The sequence below is a fragment of the Corvus moneduloides genome, chromosome 8, assembly GCF_009650955.1.
Source record: "Corvus moneduloides isolate bCorMon1 chromosome 8, bCorMon1.pri, whole genome shotgun sequence".
NCBI classification, from domain to species: domain Eukaryota; kingdom Metazoa; phylum Chordata; class Aves; order Passeriformes; family Corvidae; genus Corvus; species Corvus moneduloides.
In genome coordinates, this window is record NC_045483.1 from 26,612,247 (window position 1) to 26,637,277 (window position 25,031).

Consider the following 25,031-nt stretch of genomic DNA (forward strand, 5'->3'; position numbering starts at 1 on the left):
AAATAGGTGACTATGAAGAGAATTTCAGTTGTTTATACATTTCCTTTTGGAGAAAACTGACACATATTATTTCACCTGTGCGTTGAGTAGTGGTTTTTGAAAGAAAATTTTTTGTTACCTATTGTATGGAAAATTATGTAGAACTTTGGGGCAGCTGCAGGGTCACAGATCATGAACTGCTCAGAAGCAGCTGTGCAGGGCATGAGGGGTCTCTGCTTTACGCTAAAGAAATAAAGTCATGTTCGGGAGGCTTTGTATGTTCAGGAATGTGTTCAGCTGTAGCAAGAGTAATTCCTCTAGAGGCTGGTACTGTTTTTAGACAGGAAAATCAGTAGTTTCTGTAAGCAGCCAATTGTAATATAAACACTGGTAGTTTTCACTGGACTAACTGATATATTAAGCTTGTTTTGCTGAACCATATGCAACAGATTAGGGTCAGCAACCACTTTTCAAACACGAAGGACAAAAGGCCAACTATATGCAAGCATAGTTCTGGTGTGTAACTGGATTTGATGATAAGGTTCACAATATCTCGCCACTAGGACAGCAACACCACTTAGACACCATGACAAGCAATTTGTAGCAGAAATCACTACCAATGAGCAGGGCAAACTCAGCTTGGTGAATAATGTGTTCAGGGACTACTACCACATTTTCTGCTGTGGTCTGTGAATGAGCAGGCTTGGGATACAGATGTTGCTTGAGGGATTCATGTTCATCTGCTTCTCTCACTTCTGTAGTGCTTCTCTTTTGTGCAGTATCTATGTGGTATTTTTGACTAACATGGCATCCTGTGGTTCTAAGTCAGTCGACAGCTTTGCTCCAGATCTACTGTACTACTGCAAATTGATACAATGTACTGCTAGAGTTTCATCACTCAGAAAACCCTCTTTTCAGACTGATGTAAAGGCTCCCCTGAAGGATGGGGAGCTGGAAAGAAAGAAGAGTGCTGACATGCTTATTTTTGAATGCTTGCTGTTAATAAAGCCAGCTGCATTGCTCCAGCAGCCATGTGGCTAACATAAAGTTTGCCTGGCATCACATGGAAAAAGGGCTTTTCATGATAAATTTGCTCTGCTAACCTCAGCACTTTTTAGTCTCTGAGGTACACTTCCATCTCTGATGAAATTGCAACTCAGTGCCACTGGAGAATGCCTGGAGAAGAGTGACTGAAAGGAATGAATTTATGGTTTCCAAACTATGTTAAGGAAGGAAAGTATTAGACTATTAAACAGCAGCAGTAAACTTCCTGTGTTCCCAAAATATTTATTAAATAGATCTCTAACAACTTCAACCAGAAAAATGGCAGCATAGCATGAAATTATTTGAGATAAAGAATGCTAGCCTAATGCAGTCCCTTGTGAAATACCACATGACCACATGATAGAGTCAAGGGATGTTGAAATATCAGGAAAACAAATAGGCCCTAGTGCCAAGGGTAGGGTTTCTTACAGCAGTGTAGTGTAGCCAATGAACATTATGGACACTAAGATTTGCCCTGAAGTAAGTTACAAATATCTGACCACCCAAACAGCAGCTGTGTACCTGATATTTTCAGAATGTGAATGGTAAAGTAGGAAATATCCACTGGGTGGCCAAAATCACTTCACATTAATTAATCTGCTTTGAATAATGGCATTTATCTATTTAGTCCTTAATGATTACTTTTTCACATGACTATCTTTAAATGCTTGTTTGAAATAACTGTGGGTGTGTATTCAGGTGTGCTGGATTTGACCGGGGTAGAGTTGATTTTCTTTGTGGTGGCTGGTATAGGGCTGTGTTTTGGATTTGTGCTGAACACCAGGTTTTAGTAAAGAGATGTTTCGGTTGTTGCTGAGTAGGGCTTACACAGAGCCAAGGCCTTTTCTGCTGTTCATATGACCATGGTGGTGAGGAGACTGGGAGTGCTTGGGAAGCTGGGAGGAGACACAGCAGGGACAGCTGACCCCAACTGACCAAAGGGATCTTCCAGACCATGTGACATCATGATCAATATATAAAGGAGGGAGAAGAAAGAGGAAGGGGGAACATATTGAGAGTGATGCTGTTTGTCTTCCTAAGTCACCATTAAGTGTGGTGAAACCCAGCTTCCCTGAGGATGGCTGAACACCTGTCTGCTCATGGAAAGTGGTGAAATGAATTCCTTATTTTGCTTTGCTTGTCTGCTCATCTTTTGCTTTCCCTATTAAACTGTCCTTATCTCAGCCCCTGAGTTTTCTGGCCGTTATGCTCCTGATTCTCTCCCTGATCCCACTGGTGATGGAGTAAGGGAGCAGCTGCATGGGGCTTGGCTGCTGGCTGGGGCTAAATCACAGCATCAGATTTCACCATTTTCACACCGTTCTCAACTTTTCACCAGCTACTTAATTTACTACATGAATGTATGTGCCTGTGTTGCTTTAGCATCTTGAAGATACTGGATGATCTGAACAAGTCATGATGCAGGTGCGACCAAAAAAATTATGGCTATGTTTAATCAGTGAAGGGCCCAAAAGGCTGAAGGCCCAGCTGGTTTTATGGTTAACAGTGGCTTAGTGTTATCAATGGGCCTTTGTCATGAGGAGATGACTCCAGGAAGAGCTCTGCTGCCTCCCCAGCCAGGTGTGCCTCTCATACAGGAACCATCCCCATCTGAGAGGAGAGCAGAATTGAAATAAGGGCATAGCTCCATATAGAAGTATTTGCAGAGGGAATTTCCTGGGTGAAGGAGAATACACATTGACCAAATTGAAGGCAATTTTATGACCCCTTTCATGCCACTTAGTTCCTAAATAAATACATTGCAGGGCAATTTTGTCTGGAAAAGAGCAATAGCCAAAAGATATTAAAGCCAAAAGATAAAGAATAAGCCAAGTTGTTGAGCTCTGCACATTTTACATTGCCTGTATATAAGTGAGTTACATTTGCAAGGGGAATAAATACAGAGCATATCACTGATATGCAAGCCTAATTAATTAAATTCAACCAGATAAACAGCGCAAAGCATGAGAGTCTGTTATATCCACCAAAATTCCTGTGTCTCAAAATCTCACACAAATAAATACTATCTGGCATCATGCCAGCAAATCTGAAGTGTTCTGGACTACATAATTTATCAGGGGTAACCAATTACCTTAATCTTCTGTGATTTGGCTTCCTAGTATGAATAAGCAACTTTTATATCTCTGTTTATCCTAAAGTACAACTGAGTATCATTGCTTTAAAGTACGAGAGCCTTGAATCTCCTCTCTTTCAGGGACAAACTGCTGGCTCCTGTCAACCATTGTACTCTGGTAACTCCTCTTTTCAAAGACCTCCTTTTTCCAAGAAGTGCTTTATTATTTGTATATATGCTTGGAAATAGATATTTTGAACTCAATTATGTAAGTGATCTGTAACTATGAAGTCTCTGGGAATTAGCTGTTTAAAAAAAAACCCAAAAAAACAGTGAGCCAGCTGACGGCTGTTTGCTTTCTAGGATACAGAGAGCTGTTTTAACTCGTATTTTCTCTAGCTAAGTGTCAGTTCTGGTGGGAAGGAGTTACTTGATTCAGATGTCTGTGGTTGTTCACTCCATGCTTCTGTTACACTCTGTGTAGAAAAATGTTTCGTGAACTCTCAACTGTGTATCTGTCAGTTTAGAGAACGCTCCTTGTAGCTCCCTAAGAAGCAGTGTTGTGGGATGCCCCCATTGTTTAATCCATGTGCATTTAATGTGTGGTGTTCTTCAGCTGCACCGTGGCTTTGCACAGTGAACAGCAAACGCAGAGTGTCCAACAGCGTGAGGGTGAAAGGTGACAAACACGGTCCCTGGCCAGTGAGGAGGCTGAGGAGCTGTTCCCCAGCTGGGAGGGCTTGTGCAAACAGAACTCGTGGCTTCTGCAGCATGTGAGCAGCGTTAGCCTTGTTACTGATCGCAGGTGCGCGGGTGGAGGGGGAAGCTGAAGGAATACATGCCTGTAATTTGCCTCTTGCTTTTAGCCTGTAGCATTCCTGCAGAAAATAGTTGCCAAGAATAAGGTTTTTGTGCTGAAGATGTAAAAGTGGTCTTGGCTCTGCCCTTGAGCTGGGTTTGGTTTGGGCATGGGGTTCTGTGTAACCCAGGCAATATGTTAAGCCTGTGTTTTATGAGACTTGAGGGAGTTAACCTCAAAGAAAGCCTATGACTTCATCCTTACTGTTTCTAATATAAAATTACTTTTTTATTTTATTTCTCTTGTCACTTATAAATGTACCTCCAGTCTCTTATTCTTTCTCTTCCCTATCTAATTGTATTTTTAAAAAGGTGCCATTTTCTGCAGATTTTGAGAGGCATCAGCAGCTCCCTTTCTTTTGGCATCCAAAATAAGATGAACACTCACTGATAGCGGTATAGCAGTGGGAGGTTAACAATCACCCGCTTTAATCAAAAAACTTTACATTTCAAATGTAATCTAGATCTAGGCTGGGGAGAGCTTTCAAAAAGCTGTGATACTGAACTAAATGACTGCAGCTTAGTTGTTATAATTGGCTGTTTTGGGTTATATCATAATTCATTTCTTTTCTCTGGATGCTTTTGATCAAATGGGAAGAAAATATGTTTAAAACAAGTTCTGTAATTAAGATTAAATACCATACTTTTATTACATCTTTAGCTTCTAATAAGCTATTACATTTTTGGAGTCACTTTCTGTCTCACTATAGTGCCTCCATTCTTGACCACATCTATTCAGAAAATATAATGGTAACATTTTTTAGAATAGAACTCGTTTTATTTCGGTTGCTTCAGAATTTGCAAAATATCATATTTTTATTGCCTTTTTAACACTGGATTTATAATGGTCCTATGAGCTGTAAATGAGGACAAATGGAAGACTAAAAAACCCTAGTGGAAAAAAAATTTTTAAAGTTCTTGCATGGCTTACACTTCACTATCTTCTGTGACTTGAGAACCAATGCCTCTGACCACTGAAGCAGGCATGAATTTTGCTACTGACTTTGGAAGGGGTAGGTAAAGTCCTCATAGCTCTGCTCACACCCTAGTACTTTCAAATTGTATTACTCAGTTCCTCACAAAAGGGTCTTGGTTTCTTCCACAGCTTGACTTTACAGCAGGTGATTTGGTCACTGTCTACAAATAAAAAATGCATTTCACTTTGAAAATTAGGACTTAGTCTCAGGAGGTAAGTACTGGCTTCATGCCACTAAGAATGGTCTTAGAAGGACTTAGCAAATTCATCCATGCAACTCTAGTTTAATTGGTCCTGCATTGCTGGGAGTAGTATTTTACTGAAAAATATTCAAGTGCCACAATTTAATCTTTATGACTTCTCTTGCTAGAATGATGTGTGCAAATCATATTCTCTGCCTGAAAAAGCAGAGGTCACTCTACAAGCCTTCCTTGTCCTTCCCTTCTCCTCAAAATGCTTTTAGACCGACCAAAAAAAAAAAAAAATTGCTCCATAATGGGAGCAGGAGCAGGTTCCATGTTACACTCTTTTCTGTTAATCTCATCCTATTCTTACTTGTTCTGAGGCTATTAAGGAGTCAGTGAGCCTTCTTTGGGATGAAGAAGAGAGTAACAGACCGTGCTATTGCTATGAGGACTCTGCTCCATCCATGCTGTTGACGAGGGCAGCTACTAAAGGAATGTATCTCCCATCCATATTGTGGCACTGGGATAATTACATCAGTATCATGGTCATGGTGCTTTAGTGTTGATAGCTTTCAGTGGTTGTTTTTGGGCGAGAGAGATATTGTTCAAAACAAAGATTAATTAAATTACGTTAATTTTGGTTTGGATTACATGCGTAAGGCAAAAGAGCTCCTGTACTCTGCATAATTTTGCCATTGATGAACCACCCTTGTGATTACTCTGATGGCACTTACTTTGTGTGGTTTAATTATATTTTCTTCCACGTTTGACTTGTCTACTTACACTACTGTTAGGTTGAGGGTTTTTTCAGTTAATGTAAAGTATTCCCTTTTTTCTCCCTTTATTTCTACAGCAGCCTTTAAGAAGGATACCAGATACCTTGCTTTTCTAATTAATTCCCTTTCAGAAATCCATGCTGACTACTCCAAATCACTTTCTTGGTCTTACATGTTTAAAAGTAGTTTCCAGGATTATTCACTCCATCAGGGATTGAGTTCTGGTTGACCACCTATAGTTCCCCAGATCCTTCTCCTTGCCCTTCTTCAAGATAGGAATGACATTTGATTTCTTCCTGTCCTAGGGAGCTTCCTCTGATCACCATGACCTTTCAAAGATAATAGAAAGTACCATTGTAGTGACACCAGCCAGCACCTTTAGCACTTGGGGATGCATCTCATCCTAAATACCTCCTCACCTTTTCTCATTTTATCTACAACTTGCAAGTAACACTAATTAATTAAATATATAACTATATCCAAATGGCAACTATTTCACAACCATCTTTTTCCCTTTAAAGGCGTAGTTACCTTGCTCTGCTCATCTACAGAGCTCTTGCCCAATGGTACTTTATCAGGTGCAGAGTTTAAAATCTTTGACAAACGTAAGAGAAAAAGCCAACTATTTCTCTTACAGCAAGGAGGGAGGGAAGTTTGCATTTCTAATTTTATGGTGATAATTATCCTACTGTCATTATTCTGTCCCATGCTTCAGCACAGATTTATAAAGCCGGTATCATATGCCTCCTAGGCTGGCTCTCTGAGAAGCAGATAAAATTCTGTCTTTTTACAAGCCTGCAGGGAAGAGCTAATTCAACCAGGTTAGTCATGATTTATGAGCATTTATCCTAATCAGTTTTTCTGACATGCCTCCCATTGGGATACCACTAGGTTCGAAGCAGACACAAAAATCTAGTTTCATTTCTCATTCTGAGATGTGCAGAACTTTTCAATTCAGAGACTTCCATCTGAACACTTGGTAAAACTGACTTGAACTGTAACTGCTTTGGAAAGTTTCTATCTATTTCTAACCTCTTTCCAACAGCTTCCCAGGGCCACCGAATGTGGTGTACAGCTCATCTGTGCTTAGTGTTAGGGGTGCTGCTGAGTATTCAGGTGGTGCTTCACATCTTCAATGAATACCAATCTTAATTTTTATTATCATTCCAAAATCACCCTTTTGGGGTAATGAGCTCTTTGAAATGTAAGGAAATTTAATCAGAAAATTAAATATTCTCTCAAACAAGAGATTAAAAAAACAGAATGTGGGGCTCCCCAATCTTTTTCTTTTCCCTGTTTTCCTTTAAGCAATGGATTTTTTAAAATAATGTAAAAAAACCAAAAAATCCACCATTGCACACTGAACAGTTGCTGACTTTGGGAGACACTTGGCAACTGTTTCACAGATGAAGTATGTGAAGGGCTTCTTTGATGTTCTAAATAATGATTTTCCACCTGGAACTAGTGATGGTTTTATTGCCTCATGTCCACGAGGGATGTTATCTTCTGTGACATTTTTTCTGGTTACCCCCGCCAAGAGTGACATTTAGAAGGAGGTAAATGTTCATTAGATGGAAGATGCAATTCTGATGTGCTTAAGTGCCTACATATCTCCTGAGAGCACTGGACTTTGCTTTTTGGGGAGGCCGATGAGGTACTGAGCAAATTTAATTACCAGCCTTACCACTGCCTCTTAATGCTTCAATAATCATTTCCTCTCATATACTTTTTCTTTAGAATTTATCTTTTAATGCTCACTGCAGCAAGAAGCACTTTTAAATAAACTGAAGGTGATTACAAAATCCCCGTGTAAATTGGAAGGGCATGAGGAAGCATTTTTCACTTTGAATTATCAGACCTAGTGAAGTTAAGGATTTTGGCAATATGGTTTATATTACCATTCCAACCACAGTTCTCCTCAGATGTATACAGAGTCTAACCTGGGGAAGACAAGCTCAACTTGAAAGATAATTAATTTGTAATTTTACTTCAGCTCTAAATCTCTCATGTGCAAACCATGACACTTAGGGGAACATGAAACAATGGTTCATGTCAGATGCAAACAGCATGGTTAACATTCTGGAGAATGGTGGAGATTCTTTGGTGCCAGAGTTACACGAGCCTTACAAATGAGGCACAGTTCCAGCTGGCTTTGCTGCACCTTGTGTCTTGTGGTGGACAGGCTGGATCTTCCTCTCCAAGGAAGCCCGAGGTTTTTAGCTCTTCACACCTCTTTCAGGCTGATGATGTCTGGAGTTTCAATACCAAGCACAGTAGTTGGAATTCAGCTTTCTGGAACAACGTTAGCCAATGTTTCTAAGCAGCAGAAGTGATCATCCCTTTAAACTTATCCTTTGACGGTATTTTTATTTTCAAAAAAAAGCATAGCTGTTTTTTGGTGGAAGAGTATACACTTTAAAAAATGTTTCAGAGAAACTCATGATTCCCACTGACCAGGCAAGACTGGAATATTTGAACTGATACCTACTTTTTGAGTAAAATATGTATTTCTTTGGTTTCCTGGGTACAGTGATGAAAGCATTCCACGTTTTTTGTAGCTTATGCAGGCAGAGTTTTCCTTCTGAAAACTGCATTTAAAAAAAAAAAAGGGAGAGAGAATTAGTCCATGATCTAAGTCCACTTTCAGAGTATGGGCTTATTTCAATGCTGCTTTTGTATATGCACTTTTCATTTACACTTAAGAATTAGCTTGTGCCCACCCCTACTTATTGTCATGCAAATAATTGGTGACTTGTCAAAAATGGAAGTATTTTACCTTGTAAGCCCTATAAGCAAATACTTTTTACTGAAAGCAGCTCATCTTTGTCCCTGATGGAAAACCTTTTCCTCCACTGTTCTCTGTAGATAGGAGCATTCCTTTTAACAAGTAACAAAGCATCATGCTATAGTCCAAAGGCTGCCTTGGGGTGTCGCAGTGACCGCTCTCTTCAGCCCGGCCAGCACCTGCGGTGTGCGGCAGGAGTGGGGAGCAGCTGAAGGCTCGAGGCTTTAAAGCTGCTCCACCGGAGTTCAGCTCTGCCCAGGGGAGCTGAAGCTCCAGGTGCTGTGGTTGTCAGCAGCCCCAAAGAGGGAGAGGATAGAAAGTTGCGGGGAGGCTTGCCTTTGGATACCGTTTCAGGTCGATTGCCCAAAGGAAGTCCAAGGACCACAAGCCCACATCACATCTGTGCAACAACTTATAAAGGGAGGCGATACGAGGGGGATGGCTTTACAGAGGACCAATAGGGTCTTTGGGGAGGGATATGGACAGGGATAGACATTCATGTGGACCAGTAGTCTCAAGGGGAGGAGGGAAAGGGGTCACATGCCCCAATGGGGCATCGAGGTTTAGGGGATTTCCAAGAAGGGGCAGGGTCTGGGGGGATTGATGGGGAACATATAAGGGTAATTAGGGAGGGCTTTGGTGACAGGCACAGAACAGTCCAGAACTCCGGGAGGGGTTTTGGTGGTTGATAGGGAAGGTGCCAGAACAAGGGGAGGGGATAACCATTTTTGGGAGCACCGGGGGAGTGGCTTGGATCTGGGGCTGACCAACTGGGAATAGAAGTGGGAAAGGTAGGGATGAACCATTAGGGTACAAGGAACATACAAAAATAAAATAAAAACATCACATCACCACATTGGGGCAATCTAAATATTCATTTATAGTAAGAAAGAAAGCAGAGCAGACATTGGCAGGTATTCAGAATATATCTAATGCTCCAAAGCATAAATTTGCAACTGAAGAAAAATTAGTGTCCTATATTATAAAAACATTGATGTGAATTTTTAATATCCTAAAGTTCAGGGATGTTCAATTCCAGAACTGTGGCTCAGCCCATCAAAAAGAAATGAATCATCTAGAAATTGTGGTGACAGATTCATGCTCAGAATATTTATACCACGGTTGTGATTGATACATGAATGTAGACAGATGAGTTTGTAGATTTGCCAATGCTATTTCTCCATCATCGGTTTGGTGTTTGTGTTCATTCTCACAGAGCATGAGGTGTATTCCTGAGCACGCAGTGGCCTCCTGTTAGCAGATTTGTCTGAGAAATTGGCTACAGAATATTAGGTCTCTTTTCAACACCTTTTATTATTGGGGTAGTTCTTTAAAAATGTTATATGGGAAGCCTGCCCCGAGCTAACAGCAAACAAATGACTTGCAGGGCACATAACTGGTGTGTGTTAAAAGAAACCCCAACAAATTTTGCATGTGTTTAGTGAAGTAGCCAGCTCACGTCACTTCAGGCAGCAGAGCAGTCCCACCTGGCATGCTGCCAGAGCTCCAAACTCTGTCAGTCGAAAGCCACCATGAGTGTACACACTGATAGACATGGAATTACGTGCTTTGGATGAAGTCCTGCTTCTGCTGAAGTCAGTGGCAAAATTCTCATCGATTTCTCTGGAAAGCAGTAACCTTGTTTCATACACACAGCCTGTTTAATGTGTGAATCTCCTGAATTACATTATGTTAATGTTTTACACACGCACAAAAAATGACACCCTGTATTTGTAGTCTCTCAATAAACACCAGGTCAGGTCAGCTTGTACACTACAAGTCCTGCAAATTCATCAGGGAATTTGCCAGATCAACAGACTTGTACCAGCTTGGGCAGTAACACTTATGAAGAATTTGGGGTCTGTCTGTGTCTGTATCCTATTTCCCTTGATGTTCAAACTAGAACAGGCTCAAAGATTGTTCACCTCCACTACCAAAACCACTTAGAGAAATTCACTTCACCCACTTAAAAAGAGATTCAAAGCTTGTCCAAGTTGAAAAGGAATTGAATTTTAGCTGCATGCTTCCATGCTGATATTGGAGAGTAAATGTCTCAACAAGGGGCTGAAGGTCAGTGAGTTTGCCAACACTTCCACTTTCCAGGGGCCATTGTTACCCATGTTGATTTATATCAAGCCTTGATCTGAATTACTCCTCCATTCTTTAGAAAAAGGATCCTGTCCTGGGAGTAGACTCACCTGTTCAGACAATAGTCCCAATGTAATTTTGTGGTCTTCTCTGGATTTATATCCTGGGTGAGCCCACAGGAATTAATTCCTTAGTATGACAGGCACAACAGGCAATAAAAGGTGTATACAGGGAGACACACAAAAAAGTCTACAGCTTTATGAGACAACTTCAAGAGTAATATTTATCTAACCCAGAGAAATTAATTGAAGGCTATCAGGAGCACAGAAGGACGTTTGCAGTGGCAGCAAAACAGAAAGACAAACAATCCAACTAAGGCTTTTGATCTATGAAAAGAAGAAAAGTCTCATGAAGAGCAGGTGAACAAAACATATTTTGTGCTTCCTTTCCTTTCAGCACTGAAAGGAAGATTTATGGATGCCTGACAGGTATTTTCTTTAGAATGAAATGCATCACAAAATGCTTTTAATACTGGTTTAATTAAAACAGTACTGGTCTTCTTTATTTTATGATTTGGACTGTGTTTGTCTTTTATTCAAGTTTCTAGCATACCTTTTTTGGTTTAGTGGTGGTGGATTTGGTGGTTTGGTTTCCCCGCCCGAGAGAAGTTATATCTATATGAATTGAGATGTACACTAATTGTAACAATCGAAAATCAGTAGTTAAACCAAAATGGGATATCACTGTATAATGGTATTCAGTAAATACACTGAACAGGGAAGCTGTCATCTTTTTGGATGCTGTTTATGTCTGGTAACTATAATGTGCATTTCTTAGGAAATGCTATGGTTGTTAGGGATAAACTAAGAAGTATAAGTGCCATAGCTCTGAAGTTCTGGTCTGATATCAGTGGTGATCTGTGAACAGCATTTCATTCAAAATAAACATTGGCTGAAAATAAAATACAGTCTATAGTGTAAAAATATTAATGCTTAAGCTGGTAGAAAGTCTGGAATTATTGCCACCTCAGTTCATTATATTTTTAGATACAGTGTTGATCATGTTTACTGCAAAGAGATTAGTTTGTTATTATCCTTCTTTAACAGTCCTGGCCTATGTCAGATTTAAAAAAAAACCAGCAAACCAACAAAAAGACCCAACCAAAAAAGCCTCAGAACAAATCTTTTTAAAACTGAGCTTCTCTAAAATGGGAGCTGCTATAAAAAATGAAATATACCAAAGTGTCTCATATGTTGTAGTTTGAATTATTGTGGACTTATTGAAGGGAAACATAATTAAAATAGAAACTTCCTGAACACAACACCTCATTTCTTCTATTAGCAATGATTATTCATCTTCATCTAGATCGTATTCACTTCATTTATAAGTAATCAAGGTTATGATGTGCTGAAAAGAACAACAAAAATGTCGAGTTTGGCATCCCAATTCATTTAATTCATTCACATGAGGAACTACAAAGACCTCTTTTCAGCTGCAGAAGACAATTAATGTAAAGCTAAAACCAGAAATAACAATCCTGCAGTATTGCTAGATAAGTGAGGCTAGATTGAGCAATGGTCTCTTTTTCCTCAGTTTGTCACAAACTCTTAGTATTGTTTAAACAGAGGGGATATTGAGCATTGTTTTCTCACTTCTTCAGAAATGTACATGGAAATGTATCCTGGACAAGGGCTAGGGCAGGGCACTCCAAAGTGCACTCCCAGCTATTGGGGTGTGGAAGAGAATATTTTATGTACCATTAGTATAATATTTTTTAAAATAGTGTCTATTTCACTTTTATCCCATTAACTTTTCATTTTCATTTTTTATGTATGTTTTTATAATGTAAATAATATGCTAGTAAAGTAGCACATTTATATTATTTATAAATACAAATATATGGGATGCATATTCAAAAAAGTTTACTGATAGCAGTGTGAGATCAAAAATGATTGAGCTGGAGAGCAATTATCCACATGATAGGTCCACACTAGATATAATTTGTGGTCATACAATTGTCTGGTGGTATTGATCATGCATGGCTGCATGAGGAACAGGTGCAAATGGAATTAAATCAGACTCAGTGCTTGAAGAGTTTACAGAAAGGCTATTTTCCTTTTTAGAAGGTAAGGCTAAAGATGCTAGAAAGGTGATAGAAAGGTTAGAATTCACGAAAGTGATTTTCAGCTCAGAAAAATGAAGCAAAACAGCTTTAGAAAAAATAATCCAAATAATTAACAGTGACACAAGAAATCTGTAAACCAGTTGTGCAGATGGGGAGTTATTAGATAAAGGAGGAGGAATTGAAATTTGAAACAAAGCAGCACCAATGGCCAGAAAGAATTTGAGTAGTACTGTGGATACATGCATTATGGAATAGGAATTATTTATGTTGACTTGGCTCCGGTATGGCTCTGTCTGGAAAACTGCATTTTTCCCAGGGTATTTCTGTATCAGAAAGCTATGAACACCAAAATGGAAGGAGTTTAGGACCAGTAAACTACTATGGGAAAGATCACAGTTACGAGATTATGTATAGAAATTAAAAGATTTATTAAAATGCACCTGTCTTGCAAAAGAAAGGAGGAGAAGAAGACAAAGGAGAAGAGGGTGAGGTGATACGGCTTAAAACATTGAGTGTCTCAGTGAAGAACAGAAGAAATGAGAGAAGTGTTAAGCAAAGAAAAATAATGACTGCTTTTATATAAAATTATTAATGTCAACATGATGAAGATCAATTACTTAAATTTTTGTAGCATTGATACTATGTGTTTTCCAAGAACATGAAAAGATGTTTCAGAGTTCAGAGCTTAATGTTTCAAAGACGGGCAATAGCTGAAAATAACACAGGTTTCTGAGATCAGTAGGGAGTCTGAATAGACCACAGAGGTTTAAATTAGTTATGCTATCTGGCCTCCTCCCAAGACACTTCAAAGTGGTTAAGTTCTTGGATTTCTAATACTCATGTGCTTCTCCTATCCCTTTGTGGAAAAGTACATAAAAGAAAAAAAGTGAAGGGAGACTTGTCTTGGCAGTAGATTATTTTTTATTCTTGTTTATGGTGTTCTAAGAGGAAACATATGAGACATATACACTGAAGTTATTTAGATGATGGCACCATGTCTTCCAAGGATGACAGAAGCACTCAGTCCATTCTTATGGGTGTGCAGGCACACTGGGACAGTGGGTTATGGCAATCTGTGGGTACTGAGACCACCTGGAATTGTTTCTATATAGTGAGGACAGAGGTTGCTATCTAGGGGCTTGCTATGAATAAGGCGAAGCACCTGTGTAATTGTTTGGTAGGATCAGCACAATTATTTTTTCATAGGGAATTATTTTCCAGATCAGATTCAAGGTTGTTTTTTATTAAAGTCAATGATTTGTCTTTCCTTGCTCTTAAGAAATTCACTGCTGTTTTAAAAAGAGCACTTGGGTCCTGATGTATTTTCCAGCATGAAGTACAATTGATTTAAAATATAAAATGAACAAGCCTAAGTGAAGCATCTCTATGAAATGATGTAACCCTTTTCTAGTGCATTTAAGTCATGCTGTTTCTGACTACAGCACGACTCTCTGCAGAGCTGCCCAAGAACAGCTGTAATATGGTTTGAAGGTCTTGTGGCTTTTGTATGTACTAGACAAATGTAGACATTAATCAAACCTAATTTGCTTCTGCCAGCAACTTCTTTTTATGCCTCTAAATAAAAACTGCCACAAACACACCACAAAACAAATCAGCTTACCTTCTGCAGTTCTTGTGTCAACCCACTAAAATCATTCACCAAAGTATGGCTCAGAAAACTTACTCTGATGCTGATCCCAGGATGCTGGTTGTCTTCTATCATTATGTTGCACATGTTGGCTGTGTCTTAATTGGCTTAAAAGACTTTTTACAACATAAAATGACAAGACTCACACGGACACAGTTCTGAACTCAGAATGCAGATAGCTAACCACAGGAAATTTAAACATTTAAAAAACTTTCTGCTGTAGGCATGACCAGACACTGGGACAGGTTGCCCAGGGAGGTTGCAGAGTCTCCCTCCTCAGAGTTATTCAGAACCTCAGTGGACTCAGTCTGGAGCAACCTGCAGTCTTTGAGTAAAGGAGATTGGCCTGGATGATTTCCATAGTTCCCTGCCAGCCCTTCTGTGATTCTGTGAAGAAGCCAAGTATTTCCAGCAAGGAAATGTTCTGATCCACCCATTGTGGTATTTCTAGTTTCTATATGATCTCTAGTATAGAGTCTTGTAACTCTAGCTCACTTAAATTGTGTGCTTAGTGGTATCTAAAAACCTGGCTTTGTGTTGAAAATGGTGAATTTCTGCATTCACTTTAGATTAGCAGTAGCAGCTTAAGCAATGGTGAGAAGACGATCATGTTATATCTACACAATCTTCTTATTATTGACTGGGTAGCAGATAAACATTAGTAAAGAACATCCTTAAGGGATATTGTGGGTGAAAGAGCAGTGCAAAGACAAAGTGATATAATAAAGTGCTGACCTTTATTTCAGTGTGTTAGAGACTTTTTTGTCTCTTTCAGGATCTCAGAAAGAGTAAGAACATGAGCGCTGACAGCTGTATTTAAATAAATAAAGTAATAATGCATGTATTTTATGTAATGCAATTAAAACCAGCTTCAGTATCTTTTTTTTTTTTTCTTGCAGTGGACTGAAAAAGATGCATAATGGCAATACTAGGAAAGCTGTCATTTGCCTAGGAGCACATGCTTAAACTGAATTCCCACTGCAAGTCTTCATGCAGGATCCAAATTCTTTTTGTCCTAGGACTCTTCAGCCAATTTTCCATGCCCACAAGCCATTCCAAAAGAAGTCCTTTTGGTATGACCCATATGCCCTCAGTCTGGATGTGTAAAGGAGGTTTCCAGAATTTCAACCTGAGGTGCCAAAGTCCACATTGTCACAATTAAACTGGCTGGAATTATGTTTTCTTAGAAGAGAAGAAAAGGCCTTGTGCATTTCAAAGTTATATAAGTTCATGAGATCCTTAGATTCCTTGCAGATTTTAGATGTGTCCTCCATTATGGTCCCAAAAGAACCAAAATGATGAAACGTATGAAAAGGTGAATGGGACACCTCAGACTAAGCCCACAAGGGAAATACTCTACCTGACTGAGAAACCTTTTTCTTTCACTGTAACCTCAGGCCAGAATGATCAGTACATATCTTGATACCTGAGATGGATAATGCTCTCCTATTTCAAATCTCCTTATAAGCAGTGCATCCCTCTTTTATTTTCCATTTGTATCCCCATACTCTTGCCTGTTTGAGACTAACCTTCCCACTCTGCAGATCCAGGAGGTATCAGATTCATCCTTTTCCTGATTTAAGGGACAATATTTTGAGAGAATATTAGCTTCAAAGGGTAATAATGTCACAGTGTGAATCTTGCACTTTGATTTAAAAAAAATGAAAGCTAGATAGAGTAGAAAACCATAAATCATTGTTTACTAAGGGTCAAGTTGGCAGAATTGAGTTGTTGTACATATGGCTGGAAGCAGCTGGTGTGCAAGTCAGGAAGGAGGCATTGGCTGGCCAACTGTTATTTGAACTAGGTATTACACATCCTGGTTTTTTCCGGCATAGATGTCATGGAGACACACAAAAAAAAAGATGGATACCCTGTAGCAAGTGAGGTACAGGGGAAAATGTATACACCCAGAAGCTTTATTTCTCCCACTGCATACAGAATGAATTGCCTAATGTATCTTTTTTCCATTCTGAGAAGTAAGGAACAATACTCCCATGTTGCAGACTAGAAGTTTAGGCACAGCTGCAGAAAGTCACCTCATCAGACTCCACTGGTTATGTGCTACAAAGCAGCAGAGTGGACCCCAATTCTTCAGAGTCCCAGATTACTGTTGGAACCACTTAATGAGCCACAGCCTAGTGTCTCAGTTGCATGGTAATTCTGTCCAGTTCTACTCAAGTCCCATTTCTGGGGTGGTTTTTCCACATAAGTATACTGCTTTTTCAGTGGTATTGTTCAGATCTGAGCTGATAGAGACCTCAAGAACATTGTGGAAAAGTATCTTTCTGAAAAACAGTTGTATTTATAAATGGCAACTATTAATTCTTTCTAAAGGATGAGTTTGTCCACTTAACCTCTTGCTAGTGCACGATGAATATTCCAGTGTCTACTGTAGACATGTGAGTTAGTTAATGGGAAAGGTCAGTCAGCAATTATTACCATCAAAAAGTCATTTAGATCTGCTGATCCCCTGGATGGTGCTTTGGTTCTCATGGCACACTGGGTTTTATACTCCTTTTCGGTGTTTGGAACCAGCAGTGTTTCATTGCTCCTTTTGAAAACTAGTAACAGCACTCAAAGGATGAGTTACGTGTCATGGTGCACGTAGACCATTGCTGCTACATCTGAACTGCTCTTGAACCTCACTCTGTACTCCTCGTACTCTTTTAACTCTTACCAAATCTCTGGAAAAGTAGAAGGGCTGTGACATGGCAGGGTTTTGGTGTGGCTGCCACACAACTTTCTTGGCTTCTTGCCCAGCTTCCAAACTAATCTTCAGGAACCCTACATGTCATTCCTGGTGGTCAGTTAACAAGACAGACAGCCAAGGTTCAGATATTGCAAGGGAATCTGGTCTGCATTCTGCTGTCAGCAGACAGTAGGAGTACAGGCTATAGAAAGGTGTAACCACAGTATTTCCTGTTAGGTTGGGTTTGTGGGGTTTTTTTCCCTGCTGTATTTTTTTAAAAGCCATTGCTAAGACTGACAGAGAGATATAATGACAGGGAAATGGGACATATTTGTGAACTCTTCTGGGTTAATCAAGTGTGCAAGTTAGAATGAGGGCAGTATGGACTCTGTTCCATATTCATACATATTCAGGTGATCTCTATAGCTTGAAGAAATATTTGAAAATGTGTTTTTAATCATGAAAATATGGTTCTGTAGTGACCATATTCATCCACAGTTTCTGTGAACCTAACAAGTTATTCTTTCTATCTGGTTACCAGAAATTTCCTTGTGTATTCCTAAGAGAAAGGCATAGTTAATACAGGATATCTGCTTGCTGCTGAGCTGACCTTACTCGGCATTAAAAATCAATAAATCACAGACAGACATTTCTGTGTCACCTTTCTCAGGATATGAATTCTCTTACTTGCGTGAGCATTTCTATTTTAGACCAGTGTAACCTACATAGGCATGTAAATACTGCAGTCAACACCACAGTGCCTCTTCCTGAACAACACGTGGCACAGGCACTAATACCTGCTATTTCTGGTGTGTTCACTTGTCTTTTCTGCACTCAAGGAGATGAGATCTGCTTGGTTTTAGCATATTCTGTTAGAAAAGTAAGGTTAAAATTTCACACTGTGTGAAATATTTAAACTTGTGTCTGATGCTGTATATTAATAATAGCATATTGATATATTAGCTGGATGACTTCTTAGAATATATGTCTGTGTCTTTTTTTACTTCTTGACAGAATGTCATACATGATTATTAACGAAAACAATAATAAAAATCTTCATTCAATTTCCAGTAGAGAGGAAACTACCTTTTGTTGCCATTTTCATATGCCATGTGAAAGATAAATAAAAAGATCTAGAGTCCAAACCTAAATTAGTCTGTTAGAGGGAAACCCAGTAATCTGACTACCTTACATGCATTTTTAAGTGTGTATTTCTTTATTTATTTTTCTCTTTTTTTTTCTCTCTGAATGTCCAAATCAGTGTTTGGATTCTTTGGAAGCACCTGCAAATTGTACAAAATCAAACTCAAATTATAGCTGTCATATTCTCATTAGTCTGTGTCCCAAAACAATTCAATGTACTAATAGAAATGTAGACAGCTGAAATTGATAAAGGTTTAATCTGGGTGATTTTTGAATTGCTTTCCTGGCAAACAAGACTGAAATAAGCCAAGACTCATTTCTTCCATATGAATGAGTATGATATTCCCTGCAGGATGGTTTTGATTTTTGAGCAGTTCTATTCTTAATTTATATGTCATTCTCCAGAAACAAAGGCTGGGCCAAAATTGACAATTGCCTTGTTTTAAACTGTTGTGTTTCTAACAAGCAGCCAGCCTTGCTCAGCTGACATCATCAGCGATCTTGCCAGAATCTCAAGGCTTAATAGTCAGAGGAGTCACTTAAGATTCCTGGTCTAGGGGAAGATGTCCCTGCCCATGGCAGGGTGTTGGAACCAGATGATCTTTAAGGTCCCTCCCAACCCAAACCATCCTTTGATTCCTGCATGTACTCTAAAGTAGTATTTGCTGAGTACTGCCTAAATATGTATCTTCATCTGCTTAGGCTTGCTTCTATTTTTAATTCCTAAGGAAGCGAATATCTGCTTTTCAGAAATATCTGACCTTAAGCTAGGTTGATGTGGTTGATGTGTGACTGAGATGCACAAATGGGTATCTGTCATAGAATTACAGCTTTCAAATGCAAGGACAAGATCTGCTTTCAGAATCAATTGATCACTGAGGTCTGTACTCCTTTGGGGTTTCTCTGGAGGATTATATCTGTATCACAAAAATGCAGAATGCCTTTGGTGCAAATGACGCCCAATTCAGGACTGCTGAAATATATGGGCAGAAAGTTTCATGGCTTATTCCACACAACCATTGGATTCCTCTCAGTGAATTAAAAAACCAGAGTTGCTAGTTTGAGAAGAGTCTTAAAAAAAAAAAGTAAATTTAAAAATTCTCATCCTATTTGTTTTTCCTAAAAGGCATTTTCGTTGACTCTGAACCTCCTGTAACTCCTCTAAATCTAACCTGCCCTTCTTGCTGGCAAAAGGGTTCAATTTGAAAATCTCTGCTTTTATCAGTCCAGTGGTGGAAGACTGAATTAACAACACAAGCCTAACAGCAGTTTTTGGAGTGCGAAAACTAAGCCAAATACCAGTTTTATCAATTTGCTTTGGAAAATGGAAACGCTAATTATTTATGGAGTTGTGCGGTATTTCATGACATTCAATTTCGTTTCTGACAGATCACGTAATTGTATTATGGGGGATGGAATTTGCAAATGCAGGGTACTGATCTAAGCCCCTTCACACCAAAAAGCTTGGATGGTTGATATGAATGAACTTCATTTTTTTTTTCCTTTCTGATCCCTTTTCTCATAAGTTTTAATGAATTATAGATATGTTCATGCATGTGCACAAGTGTAAAAGAGTGCATATTTTCTTCAGGCTTTTTCATTATGACTTTCATTGAAATGACCTCTATGATATAGAGTCTTGAAGGGAGTAAAACAGAAAGAACTTTCTGTAGATATATTGGAGCTATGAAGTCTTTAATGTCTTTACAGCTTCAGTGGTGTCTCTTTTTTTGTTTTTGAAGGTAAAAAACTTGAAACAACATGGAAAAAAACTTGTTATGAAAGTTATTGTTTTTAATTTGTATACTTTTTTTTTTTCATCTCAGATATTCTGACCACCACTAAACCATGTCCCTAAGCACCACATGTACAAACCTTTTAAATAGCTCCCAACCACTTCCTTGGACAGCCTGTTTCAATGCTTGATAACCCATTTGGTGAAGAGATTTTTCCTAATATCCCACCTAACCTTCCTCTAATGCAATTCGAGGTCATTTCCTCTCATCCCAACACTTGTAGCAGGCACTAGCCATTTCCCCTTGGATTAGAGGGGCTTCAGATTGCACCTCATCTCTGTCTTCCAGTTCAGGCAGCTGAGTACCTGGACGACGACAGGTTTTACTCTTAAGGACTGAGGAGAAGAAGACATTAAGTACCCCAGCCTTACTCCCATCCTTTGTCCCTGTGTTTCCCCTTGCATCCAGTATAGGATGAAGATTCTCCTTAGCCCCCCCCCCCCTTTATATTTATAGAGGCATTTTTAATTGTCTTTTATGGCAGTAGCTGGATTGAGTTCTAGTTGGCTTAGAGATTTGCAGTATAACCTTATAGGAAAAATTCTATATAACTAAATTTTTCCTAGATAAAATTATAGGTGGCATGTTTTAAATGACTCTCTCCTTTCTTCCATTTGTATTAAGTGTGACCTACCTTAACTTATGCAGTATCTTGTCCCAAGGTAAAAGCAAACAAATAAAAAGAGCAAGAATGTTATCTTTCTAAAGGTCATGTCTCTTATGATTAATGTGTTGTTTTGAACACAAATATCACTTAGCAATTATAATGTGAATGCAACTACCAAATTTTTAAGTGACAAATGGCATGCTTATATATTTATTTAGAGTTATACTAGCCAAAGCCATTTGGAGAATGAATGTTTCCCATAGGTATCCACATTTTATTCACAAATCAAACCAAAAAATTGTAAAGGCCATGAGTTCTTTTGTATTTTCACACTCCAACCTGTGATTTCAACCTGACATTTCCCATCTGCCTTAGATGAGTGGCTTCTGTGCTAGCTTCTATTCCACTGTTAAAAACATGGTTAATAATGTGGAAGGTGAAGGGGGAATGCTCACAGAATAAGGATGAAGGCAGAAGGAGCTTTGTGTCTCTGGCAATTGTAATTACTTTCTTTTTTCTTTTTTTTCTTCCACTTGTACAGCCTGAAAGTGCTGCATGGACTGTCCTGAAATGCCAACTGCCTGTCAGTGTCATCCGTCAAGGGTCGAGCAAGGACTCGCTGTGACAGACATCTCTGCCCCAAAGGTAATTACCCCAATCTTCGTAACACTGAATTAAGCATTGCTTATAAAGCAAGACGCTTAAGGCCAATGTGGAATGTGAGGTTTTGCTTCATATTTATCCTGCAGCTGCTTTATTTACACTTTGACATATACTGATGACATAAATTAATCTGCTCGCTCTCGTTAGATTGTGTGAACTGCCTGTACTGATCCTAGAGTGGTGTCACCTGGCGCAGTAGCAAACTGCTCTGATGTCAATGTTCCTGATGTTAGTAGTCAAAGGAACACAGGCTTGAAACTCAGGCAGCATGGCTCTGTCCCTGCCTCAGGGTGACCTTAAGGAAATTCTTTGTTGGCTCTCTGCTTCAGAGTCCTCTCCCCTACCTAGAGAAGGAATCCAGTGTACCCCCAGCTGGATAGCTGCAACAGAGATGCAACGCATCCTCTGTGATTTAAAACTAGGGTTTTTATTCTTTACTAGTTTCACTGGCTGTCACAGATCAATATTTTTTCAGTCATAAAAATCAGAATAAGCAGACTGGGGCTGCAAGGATTAATATGTTTCCTTTGATACTAAAATTCTAGTATATAGGACTGTGCACTGCATTTCTTTTCTCAAAGACTGCATATGAAATGCTATTTGCTGGCTTCTCATCTGTATAATTAAAGCAAGCCCAATTATCAGAAGGATTCTTATGAGGCTTAGCTGCTCTCCTACATAGTCACTGTTTTACATCCATTAAAAATTATCTTCTAACCTTCCCTTGTAGAGTAAATACATAGAAAAGTTAGAGAAATTAACCTATTTTCAATTTATAGGGAGAAAAATAGGGTACATTTGATTTTTTTTTTTTTCCAAATTCAGTAGTCATCTAAATAGCTATGGATTTCATAACTTGTTTGATCTGTGAATGCAACCAAACATTTCTAATCTCTATCAGATGTTGTGAAGCTATGCTTTTTTCCTCTACACTGCTTTGAGTACATCATGGTAATGGTCTCCTTCCTCAGGACCCTCAGCAAAGAAACATAAGGGGCCTTGGCCACGTACATCCAACTTCAGATTTAATTTTGAGATTGCTTTCTTAGTGAGGAATTGCATCCTCCATTTGTAGTGGGCATTAAATACTGTCCAGCTCTCTGTGAGCAAGCATGCAGCCCATATTCTTTAGGATGCACTGTATTGCTAAACAAAGTGCCTCTGCACAGCTTCACTGTCAGAGGTACAGCTCTGCTTCTGTTTGCCCCTGCCTTTCTGAGGCACAGGTACTGTAGGACGTACTGAATTCATCAGTAACACTTCTAATACATACAAAGTAGGTGACCAAAAACCTGGTAATGCAGTCTGCTTTCATATTAAAATGGATGTAAAAGGTTTCTCCTATTTTGAAAACTGATCTTCCACAATAATTGTTTATTTGCAAATGCGCAGTACTGTTGTGCTGCTTTCTCAATGAGGAATGCCCAGGATGAATTTTAAAGCAATCAGGAATACAGGCATGACTTTAATAGCACCAAGTATGCTGGATAACCTGGAGCTTATCTCAGCAAATGTCAGAAAAAGTGTTAACACTCTCCTACACACTGAGCAGGAAAAGACCTCAGATGGACCCAGTGATTGCTGAGATCAGCCCAGCAGCCCTGGTGACTTGGACAATATTTGCCATATCATAAGAAGAAACTCTCCTAATAGAAATATTTGCTACTATGTAAATGTGAATCTTTGGGTTGATTAGAAGAAATGAGAAAAAACTTTTCCTGATGCTCTTTCATAGTTTCTTTCAGAGGTAGTCGTAGCTGCCTGTAGCCTTTCTGGACTCTGTCTTTGCCACTTTGCTGAAGGGTAGCTGGTTTGTTTGTTTGATAAGACTCCTGGAAGTGCCAAAGTAGAAGTTTTCAGATGTGAGCATAATTCAATTTCTGTATGGAAAGTGCCTTGACTTTTCTTTAACTCTGCTTTAACTTCCTCAGACTGAAATCCCAGGTAGTGGTAGAGAATGCAGCCTCATATTCTCTGTCTTGTCCTCTTACCTGCTTTGTCTGATATCATATTGGCCTGTGAGGAAAAATGGAAGGAACTGGATTTTAGCCCAAAGAAAAGACAACTGAGACATACAGGAGGCTTTAAATATTTTAAAAGTTTCTGCAAGGAGGAAGAGGAACAAACTGCTCTCTTCAAGTTGTGAGACAAAAAGTAATATGCTTAAACTGGAACAAAAGCAGATTTAGAAGGAGCTTTGTAGAAAGAATGCTCCAGTGACAAAGATCATTAAGAACTAGAATAGATTGCATATAGAGGCTGGGGAGGTGTACTCACTGGAGGTTTTTAGGGTGGTTACAGAACTCTCTGTCAGAAATGCTTTAGTTGATTTGGGGCGGGTGGATGCACCAGCTGATCCATTTGAGTCTTTCTTGCTCCTTCCTAGGATTTAGCAATAAGAGGCTAAAGAAAGGGGAAAGACTACACCAAATATCCACAGCTGGGTGGCTTTCCTATTCGAGTGTTGAGATACATCTGTAACAATAAATTTTGTCACAGGCTACACAGCTCTAGTCAAGCAGGTAAAGTATTCTCTGCCAACTTCCCATCAGGCATCTGCTGATTGCTGGATCATTGGCTTTAAAGTAATAAGGTATTTTTTTGGAGTATTTCTTGGAGAGATGTGCGTGGATTTGATTGACAATAAAGTATTATCAGTTTGAAAAGGGTTGCAATTATGCACATTTGTATTAAGTTGAGGATGGGATAGAAATTCTCAGATCACATGGTTTCTTTTCCTTTATAATTTGCGACTTTTGAGTAATAAAATTATCTGATGGCATAAAGGGTTAATGTAGTTTGTACTTCCTGTAAGCAGCAAACTATTTTTAACTGGAGGTGAAGGGGTTAGTTAAATATCTGCATAAGTCACACAGTGTTAATTTTAAAAGTTAATTTATTTCATTTCGCTAGCAAATATTCTGCCTCCAGGAATTATCCTTTCTGTGAAAACTATTCCGACTGTTTTCTATTGTCTATTAACATGATGCTTGGAGGATATTTTCTATGGGAATGCTCAGACTTAGAGCTGTGCCCACCTGCAATGATATAACTAGAAAAGCAAATTGCATTATCCTCTCAGTAAGCATTTGAGTTCTTTATTGTTTTAACCTGAGTTCTTGTAAATCAGCCAGAGCAATCAGTTTTAATGACTCCTCTAAGAGAAAAACAAACAACAATGGAAAAGCTCTGCTTTTTAAGTTCAATCCAGAAAAAAAAAAAAACAGAAAACAGAAGAGGCACTGCATTTTTCCCCCATCAAAACCCCTGATAAACAACTAGTTCTCATTGCTTGCCCTGTGCTGGGGGTTGGGAGATTCCTGAGCATATGAACATTAAAGGGAGAAGTTGTTTTTCAGTGTTTGCTGTGAACGGCAGTAATTCAGCAATCTGCTCAAAGGACTGCACCAACAGTAGGGAGCAACATGGCCGTGGTCCAAAATAATCTGATTCTGGTCATTACATATTTAGTGATCCCCAAATAAGTTTGCATCAATTAAGGGCTTGATTTGTTTTCACTGAAACCCCGTGCATGACTTCTCAGCTTAATTCAACTGAGCCATCCCTTCTGCCAACCCCCCATATGAAAATG

At 39.1% G+C, this 25,031-nt stretch overlaps 1 long non-coding RNA gene across 1 annotated transcript in view; it reads left to right on the top strand.

Moving 5' to 3' along the window:
- Positions 1-25,031, top strand: part of LOC116447633 — a 150,505-nt gene that overhangs the window by 78,910 nt on the left and 46,564 nt on the right. The window contains exon 3 of the long non-coding RNA XR_004241618.1: positions 21,318-21,421. This is a non-coding gene — a long non-coding RNA (uncharacterized LOC116447633). The remainder of the gene's footprint in view (positions 1-21,317; positions 21,422-25,031) is intronic.